Genomic DNA, 17,718 nt, shown 5'->3' on the forward strand with positions numbered 1-17,718 from the left:
TGACGGAGGCATCAACAACTTGACACAACATCCAGAGCTTGCAATTGTGACTTTTTGACAATGCGTTGCCGAGTTGACAGGAGGATTTGGGAAGCTGTACTCATAATAATCACATTCCTGAGCTCTGAAGTATCCTGACATCAGTGTATTAGGGTATATCAGAATTTTTCCACTTTTACGGAAAGAAGGACATTGAACATATAGACATACAGCTCCTATGTAACTACATTGGATTTGTTGTTGTTGTTCATTCGTTCAGTCGTCTCCGACTCTTCATGACCTCATGGACCAGCCCACGCCAGAGCTCCCTGTCGGCCGTTACCACCCCCAGCTCCCTCAAGGTCAGTCCAGTCACTTCAAGGATGCCATCCATCCATCTTGCCCTTGGTCGGCCCCTCTTCCTTTTGCCTTCCACTTTCCCCAGCATCATTGTCTTCTCTAGGCTTTCCTGTCTCCTCATGATGTGGCCAAAGGACTTCAACTTTATCTCTAGTATCTTTCCCTCCAGTGAGCTGTCGGGTTTTATTTCCTGGAGGATGGACTGGTTGGATCTTCTCGCAGTCCAAGGCACTCTCAGAACTTTCCTCCAACACCACAGCTCAAAAGCATCTCTCTTCCTTCGCTCAGCCTTCCCTAAGGTCCAGCTCTCACATCCGTAGGTGACTACAGGGAATACCATGGCTTTGACTAGGCGAATCTTTGTTGCCAGTCTGATGTCTCTACTCTTTACTATTTTATCGAGATTGGACATTGCTCTCCTCCCAAGAAGTAAGAAGTTGTTAGAGACCCCAAATTGGGTCTTAATATTCGGGTCCAGGTCACGGGAGCATGAAAGGAAGGAGTCCCATCCCAGGATGAGATCAAAGGCAAGGTTTTATTTTCAACATGGCTATGAAGAACTCGACAGCCGTCTTAAGTGCATGCAGGCGCCAACATTTGCAAGTGATTGCCACCCCCCTCCTTGCTTTCTGCAAACCTTTATACCATCATGTAAATAAGGCAATGGAAATTACCTTGACGGTTAACCTTTTACTCTTTCCATCACCCCCTCTCATTAATCTTTTGATGCTTGCACCTGGCCTGAACCTTTGTTTGTCAAAATCATAATTTGTTCTCTACTTGCAAACTTTGCGCTTCACCGCAAACCCATTTCCTATGTAAGCTGAGCAATTTTGCAACTTAAGTCAGGCATATAGCATGCACTCTAAATGTCACCTCTTGAGAGAGAGGGGTGCAGATCTTAGATTATTTCTCCTCCTTGATGACATGTTGCTCTTTCTCTGCAGGGAGGGGTACCTTTCTTATGTTTTGTTGTCAAAGCTTAGCTATTGCGAAAATCACTCATTGTCTCCTTCAGATTCACAGACAACTCACAGTTACATAGGCTAACAAACAAACAAAGGAGAGATGGGCCAAAACTAACAAAATGAAGTCCAACACTGACAAATGCAAGATACTCCACTTAGGCAGAAAAAAATGAAATGCAAAGATACTGAATGGGGGACAATGCCTGGCTCGAGAGCAGTACGTGTGAAAAGGATCCTGGACAACAAGTTAAACATGAGCCAACAATGTGATGCGACGGCAAATAAGGCCAATGGGACACACACTTCTCCCATGGTTGTAGAAATTGACAGGTTGCTCCAAAAGCCACGTTGTGACTTCGGAAATCAGTGTCTTGTCATCTGAAAAAAGCTTGCCCTTCACAAATAACTTCCTTGTTGGAAAGAGGTGGAAGTCCAATGGTGCAAGGTCGGGGGAATAAGGGGGATGTGGGGGAATGTCAAAGACACCAGAGCATGCTTCTTCCTTTTGGGCAACAGGTGAGTTAGGAACAGGTGCATTGTCTTGCAGAAGGTGGACACTTTTGGTGAGCATGCTACATTGTCTCTTGGTTTTGATAGCCTCCTGTAATGTCCACAGCAGTGAAACCTAGTCTGTGACCATGATCCCCTTTGCTAGGAAGTCCATCCATCCTCCTCCGTGCTGGTCCCAAAATATTGTGAGCATGACCTTGCCTGCCCAGAGTTGAAGGACGTGACTTCTTTGAAGGACGTGAGTCAGGATGCTTCCATTGCATCGATTGGACTTGAATATCAGAATCAGAGTGATGGACCCAGCTTTCCTCCTGTGTGATCAATCTGTTGACAAAGTCCTCCTGGTTTCCATGACACAACATTGTCAAGACAGCCTGAGAGCATTCAACTCATTCCTGCTTCTGGAAAGGTGTGAGCAGCCAGGGGACCCAGCGAGCGGGTACCTTATGCCTGAGTCGCGTAAGGGCTGAGAAGAGCGGTATACAAGCAAAGTAAGTAAATAAATAAATAATAAATAATGCACGGAAATGTCACATGCAACTCCTGGAAGGATTCCATCAGCGTTGCCTCCAAAAAATCCTGCAAATCTCTTGGGAAGACAAGCGGACAAACATCAGCGTGCTGGAAGAAGCAAAGACCACCAGCATTGAAGCAATGGTCCTCCGCCATCAACTCCGCTGGGCTGGCCATGTCATCCGGATGCCCGACCACCATCTCCCAAAGCAGTTGCTCTACTCCGAACTCAAGAATGGAAAGCGGAATGTTGGAGGACAGGAAAAGAGATTTCAAGATGGGCTCAAAGCCAACCTTTAAAACTCTGGCATAGACACCGAGAACTGGGAAGCCCTGGCCCTTGAGCGCTCCAGCTGGAGGTCAGCTGTGACCAGCAGTGCTGCAGAATTTGAAGAGGCATGAATGGAGGGTGAAAGAGAGAAACGTGGCAAGAGGAAGGTGCGTCAAGCCAACCCCGACCAGGACCACCGCTAACCTTAAAAACTCTGACATAGACACTGAGAACTGGGAAGCCCTGGCCTTTGAGCGCTCCAGTTGGAGGTCAGCTGTGACCAGCAGTGCTGCAGAATTTGAAGAGGCAGGAATGGAGGGCAAAAGAGAGAAACGTGCCAAGAGGAAGGTGCGTCAAGCCAACCCTGACCCGAACAGCCTTCCACCTGGAAACCAATGCCCTCACTGCGGTAGAAGATGCAGGTCAAGAATAGGGCTCCACAGTCACCTACGGACGCACCACCAGGACACTACACTTGGAGGACCATCATCCTTGGAGTACGAGGGATTGCCTAAGTAAGTAAAGTATGGATGGGAGGACAGTCTTGGGTGATTTTTTCCATGGAACCCACACTCATCTTGACATTTTGGGCCAAGTGGAGAATGGTTACCTGGGCCCCACTGTCACCTACGGACCCACCGCCAGGATACTATGCTTGGAGGACCATCATCCTTGGAGTACGAGGGATCACCTAAGTAAATAAAGTATGCATGGGAAGATACTCTTGGGTGATTTTTTTCCATGGAACCCACACTCATCTTGACATTTTGGGCCAAGTGGAGAATGGTTACATGGGCCCCACTGTCACCTACGGACCCACTGCCAGGATACTACACTTGGAGGACCACCATCCTCAGACTACAAGGAATCACCTAAGTAAGTAAAGTATGGATGGGAAGATAGTCTTGGGTGATTTTTTCCATGGAACCCACACTCATCTTGACATTTTGGGCCAGGTGGAGAATGGTTACGTGGGCCCCACAGTCACCTGTGGACCCACCACCAGGATACTACACTTGGAGGGCCATCATCCTTGGAGTACGAGGGATCGCCTAAGTAAGTAACGTATGCATGGGAGGACGGTCTTGGATGATTTTTTCCATGGAACCCATACTCATCTTGACATTTTGGGCCAGGTGGAGAATAGTTACGTGGGTCCCACTGTCACCTATGGACCCACCTCCAGGATACTACACTTGGAGGACCATCATCCTTGGAGTACGAGGGATCACCTAAGTAAGTAAAGTATGGATGGGAAGATGGTCTTGGATGATTTTTTCCATGGAACCCACACTCATCTTGACATTTTGGGCTAGGTGGCCAAAGGTTACGTGGTGATTTTCCAAAATTGTGACCTCCACTTGTTGGATGGTGTGTTCCTCAATAGCAGAGTGGGGTCACCCTGGAATTGGAGCTGTTTCCACCCAAATCTGACCACATTTGAACTGAGAATGGCCGGATTTGCCAAAGAAGCTTGAACTCTAGCAGAAAGTTGGATTAGATTGCTTGTGGGATCCCTTCCAACCCCACAAATTACGTACGCAGTGGATTTTAGGATAGGCACCTTCCCCGATCGTCTCCAAATATGGGAACGATCCTTGGTTTTTGGTTCTCGTCCACTCCCAGTTTCGAGCCTCCTGGGTCAGGTTCTCACCCTGAATTATTCTTTAGTTTTCAAAATCAAAGCTCTACAAAAGAGCAAGAAACTCGGTCGTGCCTCTACCTGTTCCTTGGCCCTCGGTCCATGCCAGGCTGGTTTCCTCTGAGCCCCGGAGGGAGGTTTTGTCTCCCTGGTTGTCTCCTTGCAGCCAAACTGTCTCTCCGGTTCTCTCTTCCTAGAGGTTGACACCAATTTGTTCCCAGGTCTTTCGCCTGGGATCGGTTTCGATGTTGGCCGGGGGCCTTTGGCACGAAAATAGGCAGATCCTTCCCACCGTCTTCCCCGTTTCCATCTCTTCTCCTGAGAACAAGCGCCGTCTCCCACTTTTGTAACCAAAGAGAACTAGAATTTCCAGTGTGGAAATTGGAGAGGGTTCTTATACCTTAATAGTTGCGTGGGATTTTGGCAAAAAATCACTATTAAAGGTGCGAGAGCCCTCTCTCATTTCTGCAGGGTGCATCTACACTGTGGAATAAATGCAGTTTGGCACCACTTTACTGCTACTGTTCCAGGCTATGGAATCCTGTAGTTTTACAAGGCTCTACACCTTGTAAAACTACAGCTCCCGGGATTCCACAGCATTGAATAGGACCATGGTTTATCCCAGGGATGTGAGTGATATCGCTCTCGGTTGTTTTTGGACTGCAGCCCCCAGCATTATTCACCATTGGCTTTGCTGGTTAGGACTGCTGGGATATACAGCCCAATGTTTGGAGACACAAACTATTACCTCCCTGGGTTAATCTAATATGGAAATCTGTTATTGCTAATAGTCTGCATGTCATTATGGATGAAGTAGATAGTTACAAGTACATATATAGGTACACACATAAGCAGACATACATGTAGACATAGATAGGTGCACATACATGCATCCACACATTCATGAATAGGTACACATACATATATAGGTATACATACTTCACAGGTACACATGCATTCATACATAGGTAGGTGCACATATATGCATGCACACAGTACACATACATACATAGGTACATATATACATAGGTATACATACACACATACATCGGTGCACATACATACATGCATACATACAAGTACACATACATGGGTTCACATAATTACACAGGCTCACATACATACATCAGTATGCATACATAGGTGCACACCCATGCATACACAAAGGTACACATGCATACATAGGAGTATATATATGAATACTCATAGGTACATATACATACATAAGTGCACATAAATGCATACACACAAGTACACATACATAGGTTCTCATATTTACATAGGTTCACATACATACATCGGTATGCATACATAGGTGCACACCCATGCATACACAAAGGTACACATGCATACATAGGATCATATATATGAATACACACAGGTACATATACATACATAAGTGCACATACATGCATACACTCAAGTACACATACATGCATACACTCAAGTACACATACATGCATACACACAAGTACACATAGGTATGCATATTTACATAGGTTCACATACATACATTGGTACGCATACACAGGTGCACACCCATGCATACACAAAGGTACACATGCCTATATAGGAGCATATATATAAATACACACATACACATACATAAGTGCACATACATGCATACACTCAAGTACACATACATAGGTTCACATACATACATTGGTACGCATACACAGGTGCACAATTATGCATACACAAAGATGTACATACATACATAGGAGCATATATATGCGTACACACAGATACATACACATACATAAGTGCATACATGCATACGCACAAGTACGCATACATACAAAGGTTCACATACATACATCAGTACGCATACATACATCAGTACGCATACATAGGTGCACAACTATGCATACACAAAGGTGCACATGCATACATAGGAGCATATATATGCGTACACACAGATACATGCACATACATAAGTGCACATACATGCATACACACAAGTACGCATACATACAAAGGTTCACATACATACATCAGTACGCATACATAGGTGCACAACTATGCATACACAAAGGTACACATGCATACATAGGAGCATATATATGCGTACACACAGATACATACACATACATAAGTGCACATACATGCATACATACAAGTATACATACACAAGTGCACATACATGCATACACACAAGTACACATACATACAAAGGTTCACATACATACATCGGTATGCATACATAGGTGCACACCTATGCATACACAAAGATACACATGCATACATAGGAGCATATATATGAATACACACAGGTACATACACATACATAAGTGCTCACACAGGCATACACACAAGTACACAAGTGCACATACATGCATACACCGCTTTGAGTCACCTGAGGGCTGAGAAAAGCGGTATATAAATAAAGTAAATAATACACATACATACATAAATAATGCATATGAACATATATGCACCCACTCCACAGAGAGTCCCAAGAAGCAAACAGTTGTGTTAATATGTCCCACCAATTGGATGAGTGTCTATCTCTCCCAGGAGCAGGTCTTTTGCAAAGCTAATGGATCTGCAGCACCCAGGCAGGAAAGAATTGATGGACACAAAGAAAGCTAAGCAAGTATTATGAGGCCAGAATGACCTGGAGGCACTGGTTTTGGAAGCTAAGCAGGGTCAGCCCTGGTTTGCATTTGGATGGGAGGCCACCTACAAATATCAATAGTGTCTCCGTACATCAACAGGCGTCTCAAAGGCACGAGGATTTCACTCTTTCACAATTGAAAATTGAAGCATTTGTTGGTTCTAAATCTACATTTTTATTTCATCTTCCTTGAAAACATTACAATATATTCCCTTTTGTGCTTTAACAAAAAATATATCACATTTCCATCATATTCAGGGAGTCATTTTAGTGGCAACAGCTGCATTTGCCCGACGACGGATCTTTGCAGACGCATCCCTTGGCGCAATTGTTGCAACTGGCCGGGCAGCAAGAACAGCAGCCTGGAAGAGAAGAAAGGAGCAGACGTTAATTGAATGGCACCAAATAATAATTATTATATGTAATAATTAATACATTATCATTATTACATTATTGTTAAAGTATTATTACATTATTATATTAAATTATTATTATAGATTATTAAATTCCTATTGTTAAATTATTATTATTATTATTATTATTATTATTATTATTATGGAGCATCCATTAATTAAAAGACACAAAATAATAATAATAATTTAAGGTAATAATTATTAAATTATTGTTACATTATTATTATTATTATTATTATTATTATTATTAAGGAGCATCCATTAACTGAAAGACACCAAATAATATTTAAAAGTAATAATTATTATTGTTAAATTATTATTATTATTATTAAGGAGCATCCATTAATTGAAAGACACAAAATAATAATACTTAAATGTAATTATTATTATTGTATTATTATTATTATTATTATTATTATTATTAAGGAGCATCCATTCATTGAAAGATACCAAATAATAATAATTAAATGTAATTATTATTATTATTATTATTAAGGAGTATCCATTAATTGAAAGACAAATAATAATAATAATTAAATGTAATTATTATTATTGTATTATTATTATTATTATTATTATTATTATTATTATTATTAAGGAGCATCCATTAATTGAAAGACACCAAATAATAATAATAATAAAATTATTGTTATATTATTGTTATTGTTATTATTAAGGAGCACCCATTAATTGAAAGACACCAAATAGTAATAATTAATAATAATATTAAAATGCAATAATTATTAAATTACTATTGAATTATTGTTATTAAAGTATTATTAAAGGAATATATTTAATTATTAAATTACCATTACATTATTATTAAATTATTATTATACTAAATTATTATATATTATTAAATTATCATTATATTGTTATATTAATTTATTATATTAAATTATTATATACTATTAAATTATTATTAAATTGTTTATTATTTTATTGAATCTTTATATATTATTATTATTACTATTTAATAATATATAATAAACTATTAAATTATTGTTATTAAAGTATTATTGAATGAATATATTTAATTATTAAATTACCATTACATTACATTATTATTAAATTATTGTTATACTAAATTATTATATATTATTAAATTATCATTATACTGTTATATTAATTTATTATATTAAATTATTATCTATTATTAAATTATTATTAAATTGTTTATTATTTTATTGAATCATTATATATTATTATTACTATTTAATAATATGTAATAATTCAATATAATAATAAACAATTTAATAATAATTTAATAATATAGAATAATTTAATATAATAAATTAATATAACAATATAATGATATTAAATTATTATTAAATTGTTTATTATTATATTGAATTATGATATATTATTAAATAGTAATAATAATAATATATAATAATTCAATATAATAATAAACAATTTAATAATAATTTAATAATATAGAATAATTTAATATAATAAATTAATATAACAATATAATGATATTAAATTATTATTAAATTGTTTATTATTATATTGAATTATGATATATTATTAAATAGTAATAATAATAATATATAATAATTCAATATAATAATAAACAATTTAATAATAATTTAATAATATAGAATAATTTAATATAATAAATTAATATAACAATATAATGATATTAAATTATTATTAAATTGTTTATTATTATATTGAATTATGATATATTATTAAATAGTAATAATAATATATAATAATTCAATATAATAATAAACAATTTAATAATAATTTAATAATATATAATAATTTAATATAATAAATTAATATAACAATATAATGATAATTGCAAGATGACTCCAATAAATGCTAACAACAGGTTTCAGGTCACTGTCATATTTATTCAATCCAAACTTTGAAAGATACATTAAAGGGTTATCTTATTTATTTATTTATTTATTATTTATTATTTGCATTTATTGACCGCCACTCTCAGCCCGAAGGCGACTCGTGGCGGTGTACAGAACACAGAACATAAAGACAACAGTTACAATAAATCAGAGTCATAACACACAACTTACTAACAACAAATAATTAAGCTAAAAATCCGCTTCGTCTTGTTTGGGTCATAATCCATCTCGTCGTCCTTAGTCCATTCCGGTGGTCATTCCAAAACATAGCACTTAACTGAAGGCCTTTCCAAAGAGCCAGGTTTTCAGGCCCTTACGGAAGGCCATGAGGGAGGGCGCCTGTCTAATTTCCGCAGGGAGGGAGTTCCACAGCCGGGGGGCCACCACCGAGAAGGCCCGTTCTCTAGTCCCCGCCAAGCGTGCCTGTGAGGCAGGCGGGACCGAAAGAAAGGCCTCCCCGGATGATCTCAAGGTCCTCGTGGGCTGATAGGCCGAGATGCGGTACTCAAGGTATTTTGGGCCGGAACCGTTTAGGGCTTTGTAGGTTAGCACCAGCACCTTGAATTGGGCCCGGTAGCTAATCGGCAGCCAGTGGAGCTGGGACAGCAAGGGCGTTGTGCGCTCCCTGCGTCCCGCTCCGGTTAACAACATGGCTGCCGCGCGCTGGACTAGCTGAAGCTTCCGGACCGTCTTCAAGGGCAGCCCCACGTAGAGAGCGTTGCAGTAGTCGAGGCGGGATGTGACCAAAGCGTGTACCACCGTGGCCAAGTCAGACTTCCCAAGATACGGGCGCAGCTGGCGCACGAGCCGAAGCTGTGCAAATGCTCCCCTGGTCACCGCCGAAACCTGGGGATCCAGGCTCAGCGATGAGTCCAGGGTCACACCCAAGCTGCGAACCTGCGCCTTCAAGGGGAGTGCGACCCCGTCCAGCACAGGCTGTAACCCTATACCCTGTTCGGCCTTGCGACTGACCAGGAGTACCTCTGTCTTGTCTGGATTTAATTTCAGTTTGTTCGCCCTCATCCAGACCGTCACAGCGGCCAGGCACCGGTTCAGGACTTCGACAGCCTCCTTAGTAGCAGGTGGAAAGGAGTGACAGAGTTGGACGTCATCTGCGTACAGGTGACACCGCACCCCGAAACTCCGGATGATCTCACCCAGCGGCTTCATGTAGATGTTAAACAGCATGGGGGACAGTATGGAGCCCTGAGGAACACCACACGTCAAAGGCTGTGGTGTTGAACAGGAGTCCCCCAATGACACCTTCTGGGTACGACCCTCCAGAAATGACTGGAGCCACCGCAAAGCGGTGCCCCCAAGACCCATCTCTGCAAGGCGTCCCAGAAGAATACCGTGGTCGACGGTATCGAAGGCCGCTGAGAGGTCCAGAAGCACCAACAGGGACACACTCCCCCTGTCTAGCTCCCGGCGCAGATCATCCACTAAGGCGACCAAGACCGTCTCGGTACCATGTCCCGGTCTGAAGCCAGACTGTGCCGGATCCAGATAATCCGTGTCTCTCAAGAATACCTGGAGTTGTGAGGCCACCACGCTTTCCATGACTTTGCCCAAAAAGGGAAGATTGGAAACAGGCCGAAAGTTGTCAAATTTAGTGGGGTCCAGTGATGGTTTCTTCAACAGCGGCTTTATAATAGCCTGTTTTAGGCTCGCTGGAATCGTGCCTTCCCGAAGGGAGGCATTAACCACCACCGTTACCCACTCAGCCAATCCCCCTCTGGCCTCTTTCAGAAGCCAGGATGGGCAGGGGTCTAGGATGGACGTGGTGGGCCTCATTCCTCCAAGTATCTTGTCCACATCCTCGGGTTTCACAAGCTGAAAAGAATCCATCAAAATAGGACAAGCAGGTGCTTGTGTCACATCCACAGAGACTGCATTTAATGTGGCGTCCAGCCCAGAACGGATCAAAGCGACTTTGTCTGCGAAGAACCGAGCAAATGCTTCACAGCGCGTGTCCGAGTTGTCAGGGCTCCCACCTGAGGTAGGGGGAGTTAAAAGGCCTCTGACAATCCGAAACAACTCCGCCGGACGGTTTTTTGCAGACGCAATAGTAGCCGCAAAGAAAGTTTTCTTTGCGGCTTTTATTGCCGCGGCATATGCCCTTAAGAAGGACACAAACCGTGCTCGATTTGGCTCGCTTGGATCCGAGCGCCACACGCTCTCTAGTTCCCTCTTCCTTCGCTTCATCGCTGCCAGCTCCTCAGTGAACCAAGGAGCTGGTTTAGCTCGGTTACTTGAGAGGGGACGTTCCGGAGCGATCCTGTCAATTGCCCTGGTCATCTCCCCATTCCAGAGAGCGACCAAGGCCTCGACATGGTCACCTACCGAGGTGGCGGGAAAATCCCCAAGAGCCGTCAGGAATCCGTTCGGATCCATAAGCCTCCTGGGGCGGACCATCTTAATGGGTCCTCCACCTTTGCGGAGGTTAGGGGGCGCAGTGAGCCTAAATCTGATCAGGAAGTGGTCGGTCCATGGCAACGGAGAGATGGACAACTCCTCCACACCGCCACCTTGCTCCCATCCCTGGCAGAAAACCAAGTCCAATGTGTGTCCAGCACAGTGGGTGGGGCCAGTTATTTGTTGGGACAGCCCCATGGTTGCCATGGCAGACATGAAGTCCTGAGCCGCTCCTGAGAGGGCCGTCTCGGCATGGATGTTGAAGTCCCCCAGCACAAGAAGCCGTTGGGACTCCACCACCAGGCTCGAGACCACCCCCGCTAGCTCAGGCAGGGAGACTGTAGCGCAGCGAGGTGGACGGTACACTACAAGAATCCCTATTCTGTCCCGGTCACCCACCCTCAGGTGGACGCATTCGAAATTTGTGGTCTGCGGGATGGGGCTCCTGGTCAGATGGATGGAATCTCTGTAGACCACTGCGACCCCGCCTCCCCGTCCTCCGGCTCTTGGTTGGTGTTGCACGGAGAAACCTGGAGGACAGAGCTGGGAGAGGTTTACGCCCCCCGCTTCATCCAACCAGGTCTCCGTGATGCACGCCAGATCTGCCCGCTCCTCCAGGATTAAATCCTGGATCCAAGATGTTTTTCCGTTGACAGACCTGGCGTTCAACAACACCACCTTCAAGCCAGAGGGCCCGCTCACCTGGTTACACCAATTTACCTTAGGAGACCGGTTGGGGGTTGTTAATATGGATGAGCGGTCCGAATTAGGCCGAATTCGAGGTCTCCTTTTCCCGCATCTCCTCCTTCCCACCACGACCTCTATGGGGGCCCCTCGGCTCGTGGAACTCCTCCCCTCCTCCATGCCGCAATCTAATGCCAAGGTCTTACTTCCAGCTGTATTCGTTGTTTGACTTTCCGGTCTTAGCCAGTCTCCCTTCCTCCCCACTACCCCCCTCCCCACCTCATTTTTATTTATAGGGTCCCACCCACCTCCCCCCTATCCGTCACACCATATAATAGTAATAGGGAAAACACACAGAGGGGGATGGGGGACCACATAGATAACAGCAGCACAAGGCGGTGTTGGGTGTTCTGGCCACACCACTAGAGTAGTTCGTAAAGTGCACAGTACAAGCTAGATCTAAAGTGCAATCGCTATAGTACCTAAAGTGCCATAGTTAAAGTGCAATAGCTAAGGTGCGGCACGGAGGGCTGGGAGGGGGCGAAAGTGCTAATGCGGTTGGCGGTCCGGCAGGCGCCTTAAAGTGCTCTTATCATAAAGTGCTGTAGCTCAACCAAATATGTCCGGAATGTACAAGCTGGTATATGAGGACTGAGGTGATGATCAGTTCACTTAAAGCTAATTATGACCCAGATGGAGTCTCAAGACGGTCAACGTGAAGCGGATGGGGCTTCCGGGGATGGTAACTCGGCATGGGCCGGCTCGCCTAAAGGTCTACACAAGGCTAGCAAAAGGTCTACACAATGATCTGCACAGGAATTACACAGAGAGCTGCACAACGGAGGCCACCACAGTGTTAGGTCTGCACAGAAAGGCCCAAAAAGGTCAGCACAAGATGTCTTCAATGATAGCGCGTCAGCAGAGGAGGCCGTGGATCCGTCGCTCCACAACGACCCTGCGGGCAGTTGCCGTGGCCTGATGAAAATGGCGGCGGCAGTGGAGGCGGGTCCCAGCGGTGGCGACTCACCAGCCGGATGTAGTGGCCTAGTAGAGGCTGATGGCGGCAGCTCCGGCAGTGGCTGAGGCGGCCCGGCGATGGAAGCGGGCTTCTGCGGCGATGGTTGGTTAAACAGCAGATGGGCTCCTTCAGCAGCGTTCGGCAATGGGACGAAGCGGGGCCCCGTGGCTTGAAAAAGGCGGCGGCAGTGGAGGTGGGCTTCCACAATGATGACTCATCCACAGGCTGCAACGTCCGCGGCCTAGTGGAGGCCGGCGGCGGCAATCCCCGGCGGCGGTGGCCGCGGCCCGACGATGGAGGCGGGGCTCCGCGGCGATGGCCCGGCGAAGCGGCTATGGCTCCTGCAGCAGCAGCCGGGGCCGCCCAGCAGCGTTCGGCACGGGCAGAGCGGGTGGAGCAGCGCGGCAACGCGGCGGCCGCCCGATGGCGGCGGCGGCTCCCCAGCGGCGGCGACTCTCCAGCCGAACGAGGTGGCCGCGGCCTAGCAGAAGCCGACGGCTGCAGCTCCGGAGGTGGCGGTCCGGCGGTGGAGGCGGGTCTCTGCGGCCTCAACAGCAGGCTGCGGCCCAGCGGTGGCGGTCCGGCCTCTTGACTATGAAAGGTCATCAGCATATCTAGGATGACGTACCATTTATTCTGCATCCTGCTCTTAATATATTAGTATTTATTATAAATAATAATAATAATAATAATAATAATAATAATAATAAATATAATAATAATAAATAATATATTATTTCACAGAATGGAGTTCAAGACAGAAGCTGGAAACCTTTTAGTGATTTCCAACACTCCCTAAGCATTCTGGGAACTGTAGTACACAAAAAGGAACTATTCTCAAGATTTGGCTCAATGTGACAACGCTCAAGTCTGTCTACATCTGAGTCGACACTGCTATATAATCCATTTCAAAACAGATAATCTGGATTTTATATAGCAGTGGAGACTAAAATTGTACTGAGAATTGGGAACCGTTGCATTTGGGGGACTGCAAAGCCCAGAATCCCCTAGACTTGCTCCCTTTGTCCTCTCGAAGAACTTTCATTCGGATATGCAAAGCAGAACTCACTTTTTTTGCACGAAGTACATTTGCAATCTTTGCATTTGCAGGAACCAGCACAGTTGCAAGAGCCGCCTGGAAGGAGAAAGAACGAAAATGCAAACCCCAATTAGAGTTAAAGTCACATACTCCTTGACGCAACACCATTGTAGACCTAACATTAAAAGGTCACATCCATAAGGGTTCAGAAACCACATATATATTTGCCACATATAGGCTGGATCTACACTGCTATATAATGCCATTCGAACTGCATTTGAGCTGCAGGTAATGCCCATCGAACTGCAGTTCAAAGCAGGTAATTAATGTGGCGCATCTGCTTTAATAATCTGGTTAATATGGCAGTGTAGATGGGGCCATTGGTGTTATAGAGGTTGAAAGGCAAATACCTTGCCAAACTACAGCTTCCGGGATCCAATATCCTTCAGCCGTGACACTGCATCACGCATTATTATTATTATTATATTATATTATATTATTCTGTGTCTGTTCCTGCAACTGAAAGGCAGCCCAGATGTGTACAAGCAATGCATAATAATATAATTATTATTCTGCATCCATTCCTGCAATGGAGGGGCATCCCAGATGCATATCATCCTATCTTACTACCATATTATATTACTATAATATTATGTTATTGTTCTGTGCCTATTCCTGCAATGGAGAGGCATCCCAGATGTGTATCATCCTATCATACTACCCTACATCATCATCATCATCATCATCATCATTTGCCCATTCCTGCAATGGAGAGGCAGGCCAGATACATATCATCCTATCATACTACCCTATATTACTATTATTATTATTATTATTATTATCATCATCCTGTGCCCGTTCCTGCAATGGAGGGGCATCCCAGATGCATATCATCCTATTATACTACCCTATTATATTACTATATCATATTATTATTATTATTATTATTATTATTATTATTATTATTCTGTGTCCGTTCCTGCAATGGAGGGGCATCCCAGATGCATATCATCCTATCATACTACCCTATTATATGACTTATTATTATTATTATTATTATTATTATTATTATTATTATTCTGTGCCCATTCCTGCAATGGAGAGGCATCCCAGATGTGTATCATGCTACCATACTACCCTATATCATTATTATTATTATTATTATTATTATTATTATTATTCTGTGCCCATTCCTGCAATGGAGAGGCATCCCAGATGTGTATCATGCTACCATACTACCCTATATCATTATTATTATTATTATTATTATTATTATTATTATTATTATTCTGTGCCCATTCCTGCAATGGAGAGGCATCCCAGGTGCATATCATCCTATCATGCTACCCTATTATATATTACTATATCATTATATGAGTATTCTCTGCCCATTCCTGCAATGGAGAGGCATCCCAGATGTGTATCATGCTATTATACTACCCTATATTATTATTATTATTATTATTATTATTATTATTATTATTATTATTATTACTATTATTCTTTGCCCATTCCTGCAATGGAGAGGCATCCCAGATGCGTATCATCCTACCATCCTACCCTATTATATATTACTATATCATTATATGAGTATTCTCTGCCCATTCCTGCAATGGAGAGGCATCCCAGATGTGTATCATGCTATCACACTACCCATTATTGTTATTATTATTATTATTATTGTTGTTATTATTATTATTATTATTATTATTATTATTATTATGTGCCCATTCCTGCAACGGAGAGGCAACCCAGGTGCATATCATCCTATCATCCTACACTATTATATATTACTATATCATTATATGGGTATTCTGTGCCCATTCTTGCAACGGAGAGGCATCCCAGATGCATATCATCCTATCATACTACCCTATATTATTATTATTATTATTATTATTATTATTATTATTATTATTATTATTATTCTGTGCCCATTCCTGCAATGGAGAGGCATCCCAGGTGCATATCATCCTATCATCCTACCCTATTATATATTACTATATCATTATATGATTATTCTGTGCCCATTCCTGCAATGGAGGGGCATCCCAGATGCATATCATCCTATCATACTACCCTATATTATTATTATTATTATTATTATTATTATTATTATTATTATTATTATTATGTGCCCATTCCTGCAATGGAAAGTCAGGCCAGATGCGTATTATACTATTATATTATCTTATTATTCTGTGCCCATTCCTGCAATGGAGAGGCATCCCAGATGTCATCATGCTATCATACTACCCTATATTATTATTATTATTATTATTATTATTACTATTATTATTATTATTATTATTATTATTATTATTATTATTATTCTGTGCCCATTCCTGCAATGGAGACGCATCCCAGATGTGTATCATGCTATCACACTATCTTATTATTATTATTATTATTATTATTATTATTATTATTCTGTGGCCGTCCTGCAATGGAGAGGCATCCCAGATGTCATCATGCTATCATACTACCCTATATTATTATTATTATTATTATTATTATTATTATTATTATTATTATTATTCTGTGCCCATTCCTGCAATGGAGACGCATCCCAGATGTGTATCATGCTATCACACTATCTTATTATTATTATTATTATTATTATTATTATTATTATTATTCTGTGGCCGTCCTGCAATGGAGAGGCATCCCAGATGTGTATCATGCTATCAGACTATTAGACTATTATTCTGTGCCCATTCCTGCAATGGAGAGGCATCCCAGATGCATATCATCCTATCATGCTACCCTATTAAATTACTGTATCATTATATGATTATTCTGTGCGCATTCCTGCAATGGAGATATGTCAAGGCGACTACTCACCGGTGGCGCAGGAGCATCCTTGGGGGTCCATGGTCCTGGGCTGAGTCTGGAGCCAAAGAAGCGTCTCGGGAATGGATCAGGAGGAGCCGGAGAGCTGTTTGGAGGCCCAGGGCTTCCTACCAGGGATTTATAGCCTGAGGACCGCCTTGGGGAGGGAGCAAGGCGCAAAGTCAACAAGAGCAACGCCTGGAGCTGAGCGCAAAGCTTAATCTCATCCGGCCCTCCCTTCACTGGCCTTTTGCACGTTCACAGCTGTGAGGAACTGAATCAGCAGGCTCTTAACCCTTTCTTCATCCCTGCAAGGCTGATAACAGTGCAGAAGACGAGGAGGAAAAACCCAGGGAAGTGCAAGGACCCTCCTCCACATCCTCATCCCCCTCTTTCTTCAATGACACTACTAAGCATCACTATTTTCCTTCCTGGGTCCGAAATGTCATTTCCCAATTGGTTCTATCATCGAAAAACCCGACGAAAGTTGATTAAACTGCCCCAACTTTTGTTTTTGAGGGACATCCTGCTCTAGCACCTTTGGTTCTAGTTTTCCAATGCACCCCTCATAGAGAGTCTCCACCAA

The 17,718-nt window shown here is 42.6% G+C and overlaps 1 long non-coding RNA gene across 1 annotated transcript; it reads right to left on the reverse strand.

Annotated features, from left to right (window-relative positions):
- Nucleotides 1–7,125: 7,125 nt before the first annotated feature.
- On the reverse strand, nt 7,126–17,513 carry LOC137097562 (uncharacterized). The gene is made up of 2 exons (XR_010910264.1): nt 17,145–17,513; nt 7,126–7,222 (listed from the first exon to the last, which is right to left on the reverse strand). It is a non-coding gene; the product is annotated as an uncharacterized lncRNA (long non-coding RNA).
- Between the last annotated feature and the right edge of the window lie 205 nt (nt 17,514–17,718).

This window comes from Anolis sagrei, chromosome 8 (assembly GCF_037176765.1).
Source record: "Anolis sagrei isolate rAnoSag1 chromosome 8, rAnoSag1.mat, whole genome shotgun sequence".
Classification (NCBI taxonomy): Eukaryota; Metazoa; Chordata; class Lepidosauria; order Squamata; family Dactyloidae; genus Anolis; species Anolis sagrei.